This window comes from Rhinoraja longicauda, chromosome 3 (assembly GCF_053455715.1).
Source record: "Rhinoraja longicauda isolate Sanriku21f chromosome 3, sRhiLon1.1, whole genome shotgun sequence".
Lineage (NCBI taxonomy): Eukaryota > Metazoa > Chordata > Chondrichthyes > Rajiformes > Arhynchobatidae > Rhinoraja > Rhinoraja longicauda.
This window is the reverse complement of record NC_135955.1, coordinates 30,420,699-30,441,297: the sequence shown is the minus strand read 5'-3', so window position 1 is coordinate 30,441,297 and position 20,599 is coordinate 30,420,699.

Below are 20,599 nucleotides of genomic sequence, written 5' to 3'. Positions count from 1 at the left end.
AGATGGTTGGACAAAGTCCAGAGATGAAAAGACAGAAGGTGTGAGACAAAAGTATTGAAAAGATGTGAATTATGAAGCTGCAGGAAAGAATGTAGATGGAAGTTGGTGGGGTGGGGGGGGGGGGGGGGGGAGGGTGGAAATATAGGTGTGAATCCAGATGGGGTACAGGGAGTGAGGGGGGAAAGGAAAGGGGAGGGGGAGAAAGAGGAGGGGGGTAGATAGTTAACTAAAATTGGAGAATTCAATCTACTGCATCCATTGTTCCTGACGTGGCTTCCTGTACATCGGTGAGCCAAGGCATAGACTCGATGACTGTTTCGCTGAACATTTATGCTCAATCCGCCAAGGCCTACTGGATCTCCCAGTTGCTGTCCATTTTAACTCCCCTTCCTATTCCCACAATTAACCCTATCGCCAGATCTGAGGCCACATCAAAAAGCACCTCATATTCCATTTGGATAGTTTACAATACAACGGTATGAACATTGAACTCACCAATTTTAAGTAACCATCAAAACCCTTCCTCCCCTCCCCCTTCCATCTCTCTTCTCTCCCCTTTCCCCCTCTCCTCTCCCCTATGCTCCACCTATTTGTACTTATGTCTTGCCTCTCCCTCCCCTTCCACCTACATTCCTTCCTCTTGCTTCATAATTCGTAACTCTTCAATCCTTTTGTGTCCCACTTTCTTTCTTTTCATCTCTGGCCTTTGTCAAACCATCTGCCTATCAGCCCCCACCCCCTGCATAACCTGTATCCACCTATTCTTGCCTGAAGAACCCAGTCTGAAGAAGGATCTCGAACTGAAACATCACCTATTCTTTTTCTCCAGGGATGCCGCCTGACTTGCTGAGTTACTCCAGCTTTTTCTGTCTATCTTCGGTGTAAACCAGCATCTGCAGTTCCTTCCTTTACTACTCCACCTACTACTTGCCAGGTTTTGTCTTGCCCCTCCTCTCTTCCAGTTTTCTTCCCACCCCCCCCGCCTCCCCCCCCCGCCCCCCCCCCACTACAAACAATCTCAACCCGAAACATCACCTATGCACATTCTCCACAGATGCTGTCTGACCCGCTGAGTTACTCCAGTAGTTTGTGTCTTTTTTTGTAATCCTTGTTTCTTCAGGATAGTCAAACTCATTTACAAAGATTTGTGAAATCTTTGTAAATGAGCTCATTCAGTCTCGGCTCCTAAATATCCCAGAGCTCACATTTGAAAAGCCATATTAGATTACTGAAGCTATGGAAACAGCAGCAGAAAATATGAGGCATTTCGGTCTGTTGCAGGAGGTAGATGAACAGATAGTGCACACCGTGACTAATACAATGAGTGGCTGTGTGGCTCCAACTTCCTTATTGGGCTCTAGTCAGATGACCACAAAAGGTACTTTCAGTATCATTGTAAATGCAGTCATTCAGCCGAACGACGTCCATTCAAAACACCTCAATGTATCATTGAAACAAAGTAGGACACATAGTGCTGATGTGCAAATGCAGGCAAGCCACAACAAATATGTTATCGGTGGAGTCCACAAGGATTCTGACAGAAAGCAAATACATTTATGCTGCAAGTATGAAGAGCTGCAAAGCATATCATTACCTAGATGAAGAAAATGAAGATTACACTTCAAAATGCATTTCTGCCTCTGGCAAAAGATTTAGGGCCACCATGAAGAAGAATGTCCAAGTCTTAGAGTCCAATTTCATAGCTCACTGAAGATGGCAGCACAAGTTGATAGGGTGGATAAGAAGTGTGATGCTATGCTTGCCTTCATTGCTACGGGCATTGAATATACTGTAAGAGTCAGGAAGTCATGATGCAGCTACATAGGACTTAAGTTGGGCCGCATTTGGAATATTGCCCCATTACACAAACAATGTGGAGGCTTTGGAGAGGTTGCAGAGGAGGTTTACCAAAATGCTGTCTGGATTAGAGCGAGTATGGATAGACTTGGATTGTTTTCTCCGGACGTCTGAGGCTGAGGAGAGACCTGATAGAGGTATATAAAATTCTAAGAGGCATAGATAGGATAGCCAGTTAGAATCTCCTTCCCAGGAAGGAAATATCCAACACTCGAGGGCATAACTATAAGGTAAAAGAGGGAAAATGTAATGGAAATGTGTGGGGCAGGTTTTTTACACAGAGAGTGGTGGGGGGTCGGGAAGGTGCTGCCAGGGGTGGTGGTGGAGGCCTTTGGAAAGGCATGTGGAATTGTAGGGAATAGAGGGATATGGATCACGTATAGGCAGATGAGGTCAGTTTAAAATGGCCCATGACTGTTGTGAATGGCCCGTTCCTGTGCTGTACTGTTCTATGTTATATGTAAGCAAAGTCTGCTGCAGACTGAGCAGCCGTGGGAAGAGAAACAACAATAAAAGATTCAACATGATTCCGTTGACCAACAGTGGTAAGTATATTCTCCAGCAAGCTACTGGAGATTTTGGGGGACAACGATGTTTACTGGTTTTCACAATCATCATGTTATTTTATAGTCATGGTGTTCGACTTTGAGTGTACAGTGACTCGTCAGACAGAAATTGGATGGCATGACGTAGTCAGCCTTCATGCACTGTAGCCAAGTTGGCAGAAGCACTAAACTAGTCAGGGCTTGGTAGGGGGAGAGTAGGGAAGATGCTTCCTCTGGCTATGGTGTCTAGGAATGAAGATTGGCCAATGAGGACCGAGAGAAGGTAACTCCTTCAGGCACAGCTCACGATTCGTAGGAATTCTCAATACAAGAGGGCTGTGAAGGTTGCGTCAGTGAGCATATTCAAGACGAGGTGGATAGGTTTTTGAATGTTAAGCGTATCATGGTTTGTTAAGGAAAATGACACTGAACTAAACACCAGCCCTAGTCTCACCAGTGAAGCAGATGTGAGGGCCAAATACTAGTCCTGATTCTATTTATGTTGTTCTTACATAATGGTGTTCAAGGGCATGGATGCAATACACACACTCAGTCGAATGCCAGCTTGCTGATCGTGATGTGATATCCTCAGTCTGAAGAAGGGTCTTGACCCGAAACGTCACTCATTCCTTCTATCCAGAGATGCTGCCTGTCCCGCTGAGTTACTCCAGCATTTTGTGTCTGTCTTCTAATATTTTCAACCCAGACTCAGATATTTTATAGTGACATCAATTGAGAGATAGATTTTGGCCAAATAGCAACTCACCTGTTTTTGTGAAAGGAAGGGTAGATGTTTCGCAATCAACAGAATGAAAAGCATCTACTGTTTTCACTATACAATATTTGGGTACAGAGAAGATTTACAAAGATGTTACCATGGCTAGAGGGTCGGAGCTATAGGGAGAGGTTGAGTAGGCTGGGACTCTACTCCTTGAAGCACAGGAGGATGAGGGGTTATACACCTCATCTAATTGAGATGTATAAAATCATGAGAGGAATAGATTGGATCGATGCACAGAGTCTCTTGCACAGAGTAGGTGAATCGAGAACCAGAGGGCATAGGTTTAAGGTGAAGGGAAAAAGATTTAATAGGAATCTGAGAGGTAACCTTTTCACACAAAGGGTAGTGGACGTATGGAACAAGCTGCCAGAGGAGGTAGTTGAGGCAGGAACTATCCCAACATTTAAAAATCAGATAGACAGGTACGTGGATAGGACAGGTTTGTAGGGATATGGACCAAATACGGGCAGGTGGGATTAGTGTAGCTGGGACATGTCGGCAGGTGTAAACAAGTTGGGCCAAAGAGCTTGTTTCCACACTATATCACTCTATGACTCTACTCTGGAGATGCTGCCTGGCCCATTGTTACTCCAGCATTTTTGTGTTCTACCCTAGAGAGAAAAGGTACTATGTTCTCATGAAACTAGTACTTTGATAATGCAGTGCTCCATCAGTATCATGTTGAGCAGCCAATCCAGGTTACATGTCGATATCGTTATCAGACTCCTGGATGGACCTCACATAAGCTAAGGATACATTGCTGATGCTCTAATCTACCTCATTGCAGCCAATGCTTTTTTTTTTGTATCCTTACTTTCTCTGCAATTATAACAATATACTCTGCAATCAGTTTTTTCTCTATTTGTACTACCTGTTGAACTCAGGTATGGTTTTTGATTGTAATCAAGTATGGATGCTTTTTATTTTGCAAGATATGCCTCAGTGCACGTGACAATAAACCAATACCATCCTGTACCATACCATAGAGCAGGATTAGAAGCCACAACTTCCTTGATTCAAGGACAAGCCTGCTGTCCACTGAGCCACAGCTAACACCTCTTTAGGAGTACATCTGTGATACTAAGTGGCAATAGACAACTACCTCTGATGACCAGGAGTAATAAAGGAAAACAGACATTAAATGTATAATTGAAACTGTAATCTGTTCATAGTTTAAATGATATGCAGCATAGCTCCATGTTTGATGTTAATAGCTTGGAGAAAAAGTTACTGAGATACACTGTCAGTTCTGATTGCTGCTTCCATCTTATAATCCTTTGCAAAACTGCAGGGACAAAGAAGATTTTGCTTGACAGGCGTGATTGATGATATCAAATTCAACTTTCAGCTGCTTACCTGGGGATGCATTTTTATTCAGGCTTCATGTCAATGCCTGATCTGTGTAAAATAGGCTGCCTAGATTGCTTTTAGATTTTAATTATTTCTAGACAGGAGCAAAAACCATTGCTGATGTTTTTTCAATCTCTTCTCTGAAAAAGGACTCCAGTAAAAATATGAAAATCTCCGGATTCATCTGATTAACGCACTGGAAATTCTGGATTTTGATCTTAGTTTCATTGCAAAGTTAAAGACAATCAGGTTGAGTTTGCAGATAACCATGTTTCCTTCTAAATGCCACGGTGTGGTGCAGTCTCTCACATATATGTTGATGGTGTTCTGCCGTCCATTCTCCAATGATTCACAAAGGCTAGCATGTGACAGTTAGCAAAATAGGAACGGAAGAAAGGCGTTTAGTTCTTTCAATCTGTTGCACATTTCAATAAAAACATCGGTCATCCTCAGCAGTGGCAACATTGTCTTCAATGGAGTGAATGCTGGAGGCAAGTTACAATGTGCTGAAGTGACAAAATAAACACACACACACACACACACACACACACATATATATATATGTGTGTGTGTGTGTGCGTATATATAATCCTATATATATATATATGTGTGTGTGTGTATGTATATATATATATGTATATATCAGTACATGTGTATTTTCTGGCATCCGTCCATCTGCGGGAGATGATGTTGCGGCTTGGCGTTGTCCTGCTTGGAGAGGGGGATTTTTCAATGTCCTCTCCATATATATATATATATGTAACTGCCCAGGCTCAGGGGCAAATCAAATGGAGAGGACATTGAAAAATCCCCCTCTCCAAGCAGGACAACGCCAGCCGCAACATCATCTCCCGCAGATGGATGGATGCCAGAAAATACACATGTACTGATATATACATATACATACACACACACACACATATATATATATATAGGATTAATTTCCAGACAACACAGCAGTTTCAAAAGTAATCATGAGGTTGTTGCCCTTCCTCCTCCCTCCTTCTGTGTTCCCCTCCTTCAAGCTGTCTTCCTTCCCTCTCCATCCTTACTGTACTTCTTCCCTTCCTTTTCCTCCCGCAACCCCACCTCATTTCTCCTCCACTCTTCCTTCTCCTCCATCAGCAGCAGTCGTGAAATGCCAGCAATGGCTGGGAATAGTTGTTTGTCAGAGATCTTGTAGGTGAGGTTTTCTTTGAACAGAATTTCTTCTTTCTCATCAGGAATGATTCCTCTCAGAGGTTCCTGGTGGGAGGTTACCTTTGAGGCAACCTTGAGTGTGATTCAAAGGGCAGCAATGAAGTGAGAGTGTTCTCTGATGAGCACAACAAATCTAATTCACTCTGACTTTCACAAATGGCTCAGGGACAGGTTTGGTCCCATAGTCATTCAGTGAAAAACAGGCCAGAAACTTGACTTTTATGGATTGTGTACTCGGATCAGAATTACATGGTAAAAAAATCACATTGTATCAGTCAAGGCACCCAATCTTCTATTTAAACAGCTGTCCTGACTCTTGACTATGGGATCTGTCCATGTGTAGTTCACATGTAACCCCATGATCTTATGGCGTTTCCTCCAGGTGCCCTGGTTTCTTCCCACATCCTAAAGATGAACTGGTTAGTAGGTTAATTACCAAAATCAAATTGACCCTAGTGAAGGTTGCTGGTGGGACAATTGGGGAGAGTTGATGGATGTGTGAGAAAGAATAGATTGAGGAGGAATGGGATTGAGGCAGCATATATTTGATGGGCCATATAGTTTCCTCTATGTTACAAGAAAATCTGAGAAATCTGAGACATTCTGTCCAATATGGGACTGTTGGCAATGCTCCAAACCTATACCTTAAGTGCTGGAGTAACTCAACGGGTCAGGTAGCATCTCTGGAGAACATGGATAGGTGATGTTTCGGGTCAGGATCTATTTTCAAACTAGTGGTGGAGTGGGAAGAAACATGGAAGAAAGGAGGGGCGGGATGAAGCTTGGTGAGTAATAGGTGGATACAGGTGAGGGAGGGGGGGGGGGGATGATAGGCAGATAGCTGAAAGGCCAGAGATGAAGAGACATAAGGTGTGAGATAACGATAGAAGAAATGTGAATTGTGAAGCCAGAGGAATTAATATTGGTGGATGGGAGGGGAAACAAAAAGGTGTTAGTCCAGGTGAGGCATAGGGAAGCAAGGATGGGGGGTAGTGGAGAAGGGAGGGGGCCATTTGGTTTTGTTATCTAATATTGGAGCGTTCAATCTTCATATCATTATATTGTAAGGAGGACAAATCGGGAACACCGGATGCAGTAGGTGAGGTTAGTGGAGGTGCACATGAACCTCTGTCTCATCTGGAAGGACGCAAAGGATCCTGGATATTTGCAAGAGAATAGGTATGGGGGCAGGTGGAACATCTCCTGCGGTTTTAGGGAAAATTTCATGGGTGGGGGTGATTTGGGTGGGGAGGGATGATAAACCAAGGAGTTGTGGAGGGAACAGTCTCTGCGAAAGGCAGAAAGGGGTGGAAATGGGAAGATGTGACTGGTGGTGGAATCATGTTGAAAGTGGTGGAAATGGCAGACAATGATGTGTTGGACACGTTAAAGGTGGCGGATACCTTAACTTCCTCCATTTGAGTTCACTCTGACAGCCGCTGGACTTAACATCGCCAGCGCGGCTCGGCCGCGGGACGTTTCAGTGCCCGGTGCGGCTCGGCCGCTGGACTTAACATCGCCCGGTGCGGCCGCGGGACGTTTCGGTGCCCGGGGCGGCTCGGCCGCGGGACCTACCATCCCCTTGCGGGGGCTGTGCGTGTCGGTTGCCTCGGTAGGGGTCGAGCTGCCTGTCCGTGGGTGCGGGGGAAGGAGAGGGGAAGTTTTGTTGCCTCCATCACAGTGAGGGGGTGTTTGGAGTCACTGTGATGGATGTTTGTGTTGGGGCCGGGAGTCCTGTGTTCTTTTCTTTTTTGCTGTGTCTTGTGACTGCTGAAATTTCGTTTGGTGTTTGTGCCGAATGACAATAAAGTGTTGTTATGTTATGTTATGTTATGTTATGTTATATTAATCTTGTTCACAGTGAATAGATTTTTGTTAACCAAATTTATAAAAGAGTCCAGTATAAAGGGTCCCAACCGTCTACTCATTTCTCACCACTGATGCTGTCTGACCCATTGACCTCCTTCAGCACTTTATTTTTGTTCCTTCATTGACCTTGGCTCCATATGCTTTTATAAATTTGGTTAACAAAAATCTCTTTACCGTGAACAAGATTAATATTGAGGCAACAACTGTTGGTCTTTGTATGAGTTCTCTGGGTGCTCCACAGAAACTATGATACTGTGGTGCAGCGGTAGAGCTATTGCTTTACAGTGTCAAAGTCCAGGTTCAATCCTGACCATAGGTAATGTCTATACAGAGTTTGCATGTTCTCCCTGTCACCATGTGGGTTTTCTCCAGGTGCTCCAATTTTCCTCCCACACGCTAAAGACGTACAGGTTTGTAGGTTAATTGGATTCTGTAAATTATCCCTAGTGTGTAGGATAGAAATAGTAAACGGGTGAATGCTGGTCAGCGCAGAATCGATGGGCTGAAGGCCATGTTTCCATTCTATATCTCCATAACTGTAACCATCCCAGTGCTCCTGTGATGTCTTCCATTTTATTCGCTGTTTTTCTCTTTTATTAAAAATTTCCATAAACTGCTGTGTTCTGCACCTCACAATTCTGATGATTTTATTTTAAATCTCCACTGCCCATATTTATCTCCCTCTTTTTACATTCCTCCAAGCAGATCAACTAAGATTAGTAAACATTCACCACCCTCCCTTAGATTATACCACACGGACAGACATTTCTCTTGTTTTCTCCACTCCTCCCTCTCCCTGCAACTGAAAACATAAAATAGACACAAAATGGTAGAGTAACTCAGCGGGACATCTCTGGAGAGAAGGAATGGGTGACTGAAAACATACTTCCTTTCTCACTCTTCTAGTTCTAATGAACAAAAACCTGGAAGGTAATCTCTGCTTTTCTCCTCACAGATACTGCCCAACTTGCTCAGTGCCACAGTAGTTTCTATTTTTATTCCAGTTTCTGCAGTTTGTTTTGCTTTTCTTGCTGCACAGAGCGACCCAGCGATGCAGCGGCAGAATTGCTGCCTTATAGCGCCAGATACCCAGGTTCAATCCTGACTGCGAGTGCTGTCAGAACGGAGTTTGCACGTTCTCCCTGTGACCGCGCGGGTTTTCTCCAAGTCCGCGGTTCAACAGTTCAACAGAGCTTTATTTGTCATTCGGTACCAAGGTACCAAACGAAAATACATAGCAGTCACACACAAAAAAGAACACAAGACACATGACCCCAACACATAACGTCCATCACAGTGACTCCAAACACCCCCTCACTGTGATGGAGGCAACAAAACTTCCACTCTCTTCCCCACGCCCACGGACAGACAGCTCGTCCCCGACCGACCCGCACAGTCCCTGCAAGGGGATGGAAGTCCCTGCGGCCGAGTCGCACCGGGCGCTGAGACATCTCGCGGCCGAACCGGGCGATTGAAGGCCCCGCGACCGAGCCGTGCGCAGCTAAGTCCCACGGCCGAGCTGCACCAGGCGATGTTAAGTCCAGCGGCCGAGCCGCACCGGGCGATGTTAGGCCCCGCGGCCAAGCCGCACCGGGCGATGGAAGGCCCCGCGGCCAAGCCGCACCGGGCGATGTTAAGTCCAGCGGCCGAGCCGCACCGGGCGATGTTAGGCCCCGCGGCCGAGCCGCACCGTGAGGAAGAGACCTAAAAGAGAAAGGTTTCCCCCACCCCCCCACCCACACACCCACACACCCACACCACCACCCCCCCACCCACACCACCACCCCCCCACACATACACAACCAAAAAAACCAAAAACCATCCCAACACCGACACACAACAAAAAAAAAGGAAAAAAGACGAACAGACTGCTAGCGAGCCGCAGCCGTTAGGCGCCGCAGCCGTTAGGCGCCACAGCCGTTAGGCGCCGCCACTTCCGCTGCATTCCCACATTCCAAAGACGTGCAGTTTTGTAGATTATTTAGCTTCTGTAAATTCCCCCTAGTGTGTCGGATGCAAAACTGGGATTACACATATCAATTGTACGTGCGACTTTTGAATGGCATGGACTCGGTGGGCCGAATGGCCCATTTCCACACTGTATCTCTAATCCGAACTAAACTAATCTGAAAAGCCTGACTTAAATTTGAAGATAATTGAATCCTAGAATCAGCTGGCATGGAAACAGGCCCTTCATCACATCAATTCCAACCAACCATTAAACACCCAGTTATGCTGATCCACTACTAATCCCATTTTATGGTTACCATGTGATGTAGTTCCCAATCAACTTTCCCCAGATTCCACCACTCACTACACACTGGGGGCAATATGCAGCTTAAGGCTAATTAGCCTACCAACCTGCAGGTTTTTGGGATGCAAAGGAAAAGTGAAGAACTTGGGAGAAATCCACATGGTCACATGGACAACACACAAATGGCGTGCACTGGAGGTCAGGATTGAAAGTGGATCACTGGAGTTGTGAGGCAGCAGTAATACTAGCTGTGTTACTCTGCTAGAGTCATCAAGTTAGCATGGAAATAGGCCCTAAGACCCAACTCGTCCATGCCAACCAAGTTGCCCAACCAAGCTATCCCACTTGTCTGCTTTCTCTTTATCTCTGACTTTCTTCAACCCTCACCCATGGCAAGCAATATCAGCTAAGATGTTAAATAAAGAGTCTACCTATCATCTCAGCTAAGTATAAAAATATCTATCAAACTATTTTGAAAATGGACAGCATAGGTTCTATTTGATGTACCAGCACAATTCTTATCCTTTTCCAAATAATTAATACAAATTACCCATTCATTCAAATATCATCTTTCCAATATTAAAATTGAAAGTATAATTCAAAAATACGTTTGTGAGTGCAAAGTACATTGGGTTATCCCGTACTGAAGATGGACACAAATATAGTTTTTTTCTCTTTAATTATGAAAGAAAAGTGTAATGAAGGCAAAGAGACACCAAAGAGTTAAAACTATGCTGTGCAATATTATTAACACATGTTGGAGATATTTGTATGGCATTCCTGTGTCTACAATTTCAAAGGAGGTATTGGAGGAATGAACTCCAAGAAAAGGCTAACAATGATAGAAGTCCATGTCTTTGAAAAGAACATTCTCCAGAGAGATCAGAGAGATATGTAACAGGATGGAGAAGATAAACCTGGAACAACACTTTCAGAGGTAGCAAGGTACACGTAACTGTTACATGAAGCAAGGTTTGCACAGATATTGAGAAATTTATCTTCACACGATGTTGAGCAGTAGTTGGAAAGAGCTTGTCAAACCAACAACAATTGCCATCTTAGAATATGCAGTGGGTTCATCATTTGGTTGCATAAATTAAATGGGCATTACCTTTGGAGAGTGGCACAGTGTCACAGCGGTAGAGTTGCTGCCTTACAGTGCAAAAGTCCCAGGTTTGATCCTGACTGTGGGTTCTGTCTGTACGAAGTTTGTACATTCTCCCTGTGACTGTGTGGGTTTTCTCCAGGTGCTCCGGTTTCCTCCCATACTTCACTCAGCGTGGACTCAGTGGGCCGAAGGGCCTGTTTCTGCGCAGAATCTATCAAATCTAAAGTAAAGTCTAAAGGTAACTTTTGACTTCTTTCTGGCTTATAACGCTGTGATATTGATGTGGTACATAGCACATAATTGGAAAATGAAGAGATCCTACTTTACCTGTCAGATTACTTGTCAAATAACCTGACCAACCCGCCTCCCTTTATTTTTTCATAATTAATAAAGAGGTTTCTTAAATAAATTTTTTAAGCACATTGGGGTGGTGTTTACACACATTTATGCAAATTCTTTTCAGTTCAGATCTCTCAAAATAGCACTAACCAGCAAAATTCTGAAGAATTCTCTGAGCAATGTCTGCAAAACAGGTCAAGTGCCCAATATGAATGAATCCTCTTAATTTAACAACTTCTGGGTTTTTTCGCAACTTTAATATGGAAAAAATATCTCAAGCGGCCTCAAAGGACGGAGTGATGCAGAGGCGTGCTATTGGAAGATCAGGCTGGCGCCCTTAATGTTGGTCAAAGCGAAAGCATTTAGTAGCTATGTTCAGGAAGGAGGCAGAGATCTCTGGGGAGGAATTTCAAGTCCATAGTGCCTTGGCTGTTGGGAGACACGGTGTAGCACCTACTAGAGGGCTGCTTCATGGCTTCGGGGATCCAGGTTCAATCCTTATCTCTGCTGCTCTCTCTGTGTGGAGTTTACACTTTTTCTCTGTGACTGCATGGGTTTTGTTTAGGTGCTTGGGTTTCCTCTCACATCCCAAGATGTGTGGGTTGGTAAGTTAATTGGCCACTGCATATTGCCAATAATGGTGTGTCGGTGTGTAGTAGAACCTTAGATGAGTTGATGAAATGCCGGGAAAATATGGAGAAAATTAATGCAGAAATTGGATGCTCTGTGCACTAGAATAAACTTAATTGGCTGAATGGTTTCCTTCTATGTTTTAAGGAAATTTGGAAATATATGGAAGAGACAACTGCCAGTTGTGTAGCAAAGGGAACATTTAAAGGGCCATGATTGAGGGATGTCTTGGAGGCTATAGGAATATTACAGAGTCAGGCAAGGTTGAATCCACGGAGAATTTGAAAATATGAATTAAATCGTTTAATTTGAGGCAATGGCTGACCTGGAGCTAATTTAAGCTGTCTAATATCTGTTTAGTTTTGAGAGAATTGCAGTCAGAAAACTAGGAAAATCAAGTTGAAACTACCCCAGCATGAAATATTAAAAACTCTGTTTTCCAAAACTAAACCTTCAGTTTCTTATGCATTTAAGTTCAATGAAAAGCCATTGATAGGCACCTTTTAAAATATTTAAACATTTAAAACAATCAATTTTCTTTTAAAACTGTCTCCTGTACCCAAATGAAATGACAAAATAAATCTTTACAGATTTTTGCCAATATCAGTTATTTACAATCAGATTACTCATGGATGGTGCACTTGTCATTGATTTAAAATGGGCCATGCACCCATTTTCCATTGTATTCACACAGTAATGAATCTATGACATATCAAATAATTGTTGTACTGTGAAACACAAACGCAGAATAATCAATTACTGCCTGTAAAGCTGTGTAATTTCAAAGGCTTGTGAGAACTGTTACATCTTTAGAAGTATTGCAGTAGAATTTTGAGCAAAGCATCTACTGCACGAAACGTTTAAACACAATTTAAATCTTAAGACCATAGGACATAGGAGCAGAATTAGTCCATTTAGCCAATTGAGTCTGCTCTCCCATTTGATCATGGCTGTTTATCCCTATTTTTCCCTCTCAACCCTATTCCCCTGCTTTTGCTGGTGACATTGCGAGGGGTGACATTGGGACTGACAATGTAGAGCCACTGTGGATAGAGTTGAGGAATTGTAAAGGTAAGAAGACACTAATGGGAGTTATCTACAGACCCCCAAACAGTAGCCTGGATATAGGGTGTAAGTTGCAGCAGGAGTTAAAATTGGCATGTAACAAAGGTAATGCCACTGTGGTTATGGGGGATTTCAATGTGCAGGTAGACTGGGAAAATCAGGTTGGTTCTGGACCCCAAGAAAGGGAGTTTGTAGAGTGCCTCCGAGATGGATTCTTAGAGCAGCTTGTACTAGAGCCTACCAGAGAGAAGGCAATTCTGGATTTAGTGTTGTCCAATGAACCAGATTTAATAAGGGAACTCAAGGTAATGGAACCGCTTGGAGGTAGTGACCATAATATGATTAGTTTTAATCTGCAATTTGAGAGGGAGAAGGTTAAACCAGGAATGTCAGCGTTGCAGTTGAACATGAGAGAGGAGCTGGCCAAGGTCGAATGGAAAAGAATCCCAGCAGGAATAATGGTGGAACAGCAATGGCAGGAATTTCTAGGCATGATCCAGAAGATGCAGGATAATTTCTTTCCAAAAAGGAAGAAAGATTCTAAGGGGAGTAAGAGGCAACCGTGGCTGACAGAGGAAGTTAGAGATGGAATAAAACTAAAATAAAAGATGTATAAGATAGCAAAGAGTAGCGGGAAGCCAGAGGATTGGGCAACTTTCAAAGGACAACAGAAGATAGCAAAAAGGGCAATATGGGCTGAAAAGATGAGGTTTGAAGTGAAGCTGGCCAAGAATATAAAGAAGGACAGTAAAAGCTTCTTTAGGTATGTTAAGAGAAAAAGATTAGTAAAGACAAATGTGGGACCCTTGAAGGCAGAAACGGGTGAAATTATTATGGGTGATAAGGAAATGGTGGAAAAGTTGAACAGGTACTTCAGAACTGTCTCCCAGATGTACTAGAGGGCAGAGGATCTAGGGAGACAGAGGAACTGAAAGAAATTTGCACTGGGCGAGAAATAGTATTGGGTAGACTGATGGGACTGAAGGCAGATAAATCCCCTGGGCCTGATGGTCTGCATCCCAGGGTACTCAAGGAGGTGGCTCAAGAAATCGTGGATGCATTGGTGATCATTTTCCAATGTTCAATAGAACCAGGTGCAGTTCCTGTGGATTGGAGTGCAGCTAATGTTAACCCACTTTTCAAGAAAGGAGTGAGAGAGAAAACTGTGATTTTTTTTGACCAGTTAGCCTGATATCGGTGGTGGAGAAGATGCTGGAGACAATTATTAAAGAAGTAATAATGGCACATTTGGATAGCCATAAAAGGATTGGTCCAAGTCAGCATGGATTTATGAAGGGGAAATCCTGCTTGACTAATCTTCTGGAATTTTTTGAGGATGTGACAAGTAAAATGGATGAAGGAGAGCCAGTGAAGTAGTGTATCTAGACTTTCAGAAAGCCTTTGATAAGGTCCCACACGGGAGGTTGGCGAACAAAATTAGAGCACATGGTATTGGGGGTAGGGTATTGACATGGATAGAGAATTGGTTGGCACACAGGAAGCAAAGAGTAGGAATAAACAAATCCTTTTCAGAATGGCAGGCAGTGGAGAGTGGAGTGCCGCAAGCCTCGGTGCTGGGGCTGCAACTATTTGCAATATATATTAATATTTGGATGATGGAATTAAAAGTAACACTAGCAAGTTTGCGGATGACACAAAGCTGGGTGGCAATGTGAACTGCGAAGAGGATGTTAGGAGATTGCAGGGTGACTTGGACAGATTGAGTGTGTGGGCAGAAGCATGGCAGATGCAGTATAATGTAGATAAATGTGAGGTTATCCACTTTGGCGGCAAAAATAAGGAGGCAGATTATTATCTCAATGGTGTCAGATTAGGTAAAGGGGAAGTGCAACAAGACCTTGGTGTTCTTGTACACCAGTCACTGAAAGTAAGCGTGCAGGTACAGCAGGCAGTGAAGAAAGCTAATGGCATGGATTTGAGTCCAGGAGCAAAGAGGTCCTTCGTTGTCCTTCAGTTGTATTGTGCCCTGGTGAGACCACATCTGGAGTATTGTGTGCAGTTTTGGTCTCCTAATTTGAGGAAGGACATCCTTGCTATTGAAACAGTGCAGCATAGGTTCACAAGGTTAATCCCTGGGATGGAGGGGCTGTCATATGAGGAAAGATTGGAAAGGCTGGGCTTGTATTCACTCGAGTTTAGAAGGATGAGAGGGGATCTTGGAGAGACATATAAAATTATAAAAGGACTATACAAGCTAGATGCAGGAAAAAAAATTCCAATGTTGGGGGAGTCCAGAACCAGGGGACACAGTCTAAGAATAAAGGGGAGGCCATTTAAAACTGAGGTGAGAAGAAACTTTTTCACCCAGAGAGTTGTGAATTTGTGGAATTCTCTGCCACAGATGGCAGTGGAGGCAAATTCACTGGATGAATTTAAAAGAGAGGTAGATAGAGCTCTAGGGGCCAGTGGAATCAAGGGATATGGGGAGAAGACAGGCACAGGTTAGTGATTGTGGATGATCAGCCATGATCACAATGATTGGCGGTGCTGGCTCGAAGGGCCAAATGGCCTCCTCCTGCACTTATTTTCTATGTTCCTATGTTTCTAATTAATTCCACAGTTTCACCACCCTCTGACTAAATACATTCTTCCTCATTTTGTGGGCGATTGCTGATTTCACCCAAAGCTGAAGCACTGTCAGTGTTAATGCCACTGTGAGTTTATTCCTCTTGACTTTTACACTTTAAACATTATTGATACAGCATGAAAACAGCCACTCAGCCCACCGAGACCGTGCCAATGATCACCCCATACACCAACACTTTGCTACACGAGGGACAATTTATAATTTACAGAAGACGATTAACCTACAAACCTGTATATCTTTGGGGTGTGGGAGCAAACCGGAGCACCCATACAAAACCCATGTGGTTACAGGGAGAATGTGCAGATTCTGTATAGACCACACCCTTAGTCAGGATTGAACCCGGGTCTTTAGCGTTGTATGGCAGCCACTCTACTGCTGCGCCATTTTGCTGCCTAGTTATCTCACACCATTATCTGGGAGAAGAAACTTTAAATCCAGGTTCAGGACAATTAAGGACACTTGTGTATGATATAGCACAAGAAACGATTTCCATTTCTGTAGCAGCTTTCTCAACACAGGATATCCCAGGATATCCCAGTCATTGAGGTACTTCTGAGATGTAGTCACTGCTTTAACATGGGAAATGTAGCTGCTGATTTGTGCACAGCCAGCTCTCACAAGCATGAGGCAATGATAAGATAATTTGCTTTGGTGATATTGCTTGAAGGGTAAAAGGGCATCATACCCACTCTTTGAAATAGAGTCAAGAAAGAGGACCTCATATGTGCGGCACGGTGGCGCAGCGGTAGAGTTCCTGCCTTACATGCTTACAGCGCCAGAGATCCCGACTATAAGTGTTGTCTGTACTAAGTTTGTACATTCTCCCCGTGACCACATGGGTTTTCTCCAAGATCTTCGGTTTCCTCCCACACTCCAAAGACGTACAGGTTTGTCGGCTAATTGGCTTGGTGTATGTGTAAAATAGTCCCTAGTGCGGAGGATAGTGTGCGGGGATAATGTGCGGGAATCACTGATCGTTACGGACTCGGTGGGCTGAAGGGCCTGTTTCTGCACTGTATCTCTAAATTAAACTAAAACTAAATGAAAGGCATTGTCACCAGCAATATCTATCAAAAAGCTTTTTCAGCACTATATTGGAGTACCAGCCTAAATGTTGGGGCTCGAATCTCTGGCCACCCATCGAGTAGTAGCTGGCGCATGATTTTATTGTTAATTAATAAGGAAATTCAAGATTACAACGAACGATATATTTCCCCACAAAATATAGACCTTTAGTTATCAAATTGCAGACTCAAAGAATGGTCGCACGGACAGAGGCCTTTCTGCCCATCATGTCCATGACTGCCCACCAGAGCAATGTTCTAGTTCCAGCCATCGGCCATCTCTCTGGCACTTTGCCAATTTTTCTCCATCATATGTTAATCCAGTCCCCTCTTGAAGCTACCTGTCCTGTTGAGTTACTCCAGCATTTTGTGTCTATCTTTGGTGTAAACCAGTATCTGCAGTTCCTTCCTACATAACTCTATCTATTATCTCATCAAAGAATATGATTTTATTTCACAAAATGCTGGAGTAACTCAGCAGGTCAGGCAGCATCTCAGGAGAGAAGGAATGGGTGATGTTTCAGGTCGAAACCTTTTTTCAGGACCGACCCGAAACGTCACCCATTCCTTCTCTCCTGAGATGCTGCCTGACCTGCTGAGTTACTCCAGCATTTTGTGAAATAAATACCTTCGATTTGTACCAGCATCTGCAGTTATTTTCTTACAAAGAATATGATTTAGTTGGTTAAGCTTCATTTCACATTTAACAAATCAATGTTCATCCAGTTGAATATTTATCCTGACCCGATTAATGTTTATAAAAGTTTCCCCACGACTGAGGTTAAACTGACTGACCTATGGTTGCTGAGCTTATCCTTACATCCTTTACTGAACAAGAGAATACGTTTTTGACTTCAGCACTACCTCTATATCCAATGAGAATTGGAAGATTTTGTTTGGTGCTTCCTGTACTTCCCTCAAAAGCTTGCATTCCATCCGGTTCTGGTGGCTTAACTACTTTAAGTTTAGCCAACTTTTCCAATACCCTGTGCTACCGATTTATAACGGCCACCACCAGAGTTTCAACTTTCTCTACTTCCATTATTATTGTGGAGGCAATGGACTCATTTACTAACTTAACAGGTTCTTCCTTTGTGTTTCATAGGAATGTGCCTCAACTGTGCCTGGATCATCTTACTTAAAGGCAGCTCCATGTTCTGTGCATTTTTACCCCTCAACACTAGGGTCCTATTTGACTGGACCATATCCATTCTCATGCCATTGAAATTGACCTTCCTCTAATTAATTATTTTACTTTTTCTGTAGTGAAGCCAAATATTATGGTATGATCTCTATCTCTGAAATATTCCCCAACCAAAACTTGGTGCCTTACCCTCTCATTGCCTAGAGCCGTATACTTAATGCACTGGGGAAAAAAACTGGTCTGGAAAGTTACCCTGGATACATTTTAAATCTTTTCACCCTCTTTATCCTTAACACTATTACCATCATGTGTATATTTGAATAATGAAATTACTCCATTATCACTAACCATAATTTACCTACATTTTTGCCCCTCCCCTTTTCATTGGTGAATTTTAGAGTGCACCCAGCAGCCTAATGTTTCTTCTACGATTTCTTAAGACAAACAAAGCAGATTCTGTCTTAATCAATCTGAAGGGTGTCCTGACCCAAAACATCACCTATCCATGTTCTCCAGAGAAGCTGCCTGACCCGCTGAGTTAATCCTGCATTTTGTGTCTTTTCCAAATTCTGTCTTTGACCTCTTGCTCCATCCCCTCTCTAGAAATGTAAATTTCTCCTCAAACAATACAGTTAACCCCCCACCCCCCACTTCTTTCTTTCATTTCCAAACCTCCCAAACACGTTGTATCCAGAAATGCGTTAATGGTTGTCTGTCCCCGTTTGAGCCATATTTTTGTTACAGCCACATTTCACATTTTCACAGTACCTGTATTTCCCCTTCCTTATGGCCTCAGTCTGCACAGTCACATATACACAAGTAAAACAATACCTTGTTACGATAATAGATGCAAATTGCAGTACAGTTAAGAGTGCTGGTTGCAGCAGATATCCCCTTGAATAATACCCTAAGGATTATAATGCCATCAGATCCATTCAGCTGTGACACAGGCAGCCAGCTACAATTGTCAATGCAATTGGATGATCTTGCAGTTTTGCTGAAATTATTTGATTTGGCCACTGTGAATAACATCTCTGAATGGTAACAGTTGATACCAAAGTGAAACCAGCTTTCACAATAACAAATTAATGTCAGATGAGGCAGTTGCAACTTGTGGCTTATGTCTGACACAACCAATTTAAAAATAATTCTTATCTTTAACTGCAACAGTAGTCATTTACATAGGACCGTTAATGTAAAACACTTAAACGTCCCTCCCAGAACCATTATCAAAGAAAATATTGACAATTTAATCAAGAAAAGAGGCACTCGGGGAGGTGGCCATAGCTTTCGTTAAAGTTGCAGCCTTTTAAGAAACAAAGAAAGATTTATGGAGGAAATTCAAGAGGCTAAAATTGAGGAAGCTGCAGGAACACTCCCCAATGGTGACAAGATAAGAAGTCGAGGGCCACAGAAAACTTGACTTATGTTACAGGGACAGAGAGCATGGAAACAGACACAAATCTTACACTAATCCCATTTTATTTTCCCACCTTCCCATTCATTTACCCCCCACCTGCACCACCTCATTTCACCACTTACCTACACACCACCAGACAATTAACATATCAATCTACGCATCTTTGGGATGTGAGAGGAAACCAGGACACACAGAAGAACCCCACCTGGTCACCGTGAGAACATGCAAATTCAGGCAGCAGCACCAAAGGTCAGGACTGAACCTGAATCAATCTCATGCAACCCCGAGCATGCAACCCCCGAGCATGCAACCCCCGAGCATGCAACCCCCGAGCATGCAACCCCCGAGCATGCAAACCCCGAGCATGCAACCCCGAGCATGCAACCTCGAGCATGCAAACTCGAGGAGTGAGTCACTGGCTCTACGAATTGCCCCAATGTGCCAACAATGAACAGGAGGGGGACATAAACCTCATTGCCTAACCACTGTCAGTGGCTGGGACAAATAACAATGGTTGCAACAGAAACAGAATAATGCAGAAATATTTTCTCTCTTCGGGTTAGCTATCCTCCTCCCAGTGGAACCATTCTTCTTCACAAATCTTGAACATACCTATTAAAGCACGCCTATAATTTCCCTTTGTAAACTCAGCATCTCCCACTTAGATCTTAGCAATAGTCTAATTAATCTCCTCTGCACCCCTCTCCAAGGCTAAACTAGATGAGCACTGCACATGGGTCAGTGAGCAGCAGAGATGGAAGGTCTCGGTTTCCAAACCCAGGTCAATGCTGAGCTAGCTAATCTCAGCTGCTATTTGTAGGGGTGCTACAATTAACCTTTGAATTTATGAGTTACAGATTTCAAAATATGATGAAGTTTCCATATGCGATTGCTAGGTAAGAAGTCCTGCTGCAAATGTGCCGTGTTGATGGGCGATGATGAGTTCTGTCTCAGCTGGGATGCCTAACGCAATTAAATGACATTACACTATTCTGGGGAGCTGGGTTACAATGGTGTTAAATGATACTACAATTGCATAAACTCCTGGTTAAATCCCATTTTTAGATGAAATTCATTTGGTTTTGTGCGATAGTGTTTCAATAACTTATGTGATCCTTCCTCTGAAACGTAAGAGCTGGAAGCAGGAGCAAGCTGGTGCCTGTCCTTCCTTTCAATGGGTGCCCTTTGACATCAGACCCACTTTCCTGTACTAATCTCATATAGAAACATAGAAACATGGAAAATAGGTGCAGGAGTAGGCCATTCGGCCCTTCGAGCCTGCACCGCCATTCAATATGATCATGGCTGATCATCCAGCTCAGTAACCTGTACCTGCCTTCTCTCCATACCCCCTGATCCCTTTAG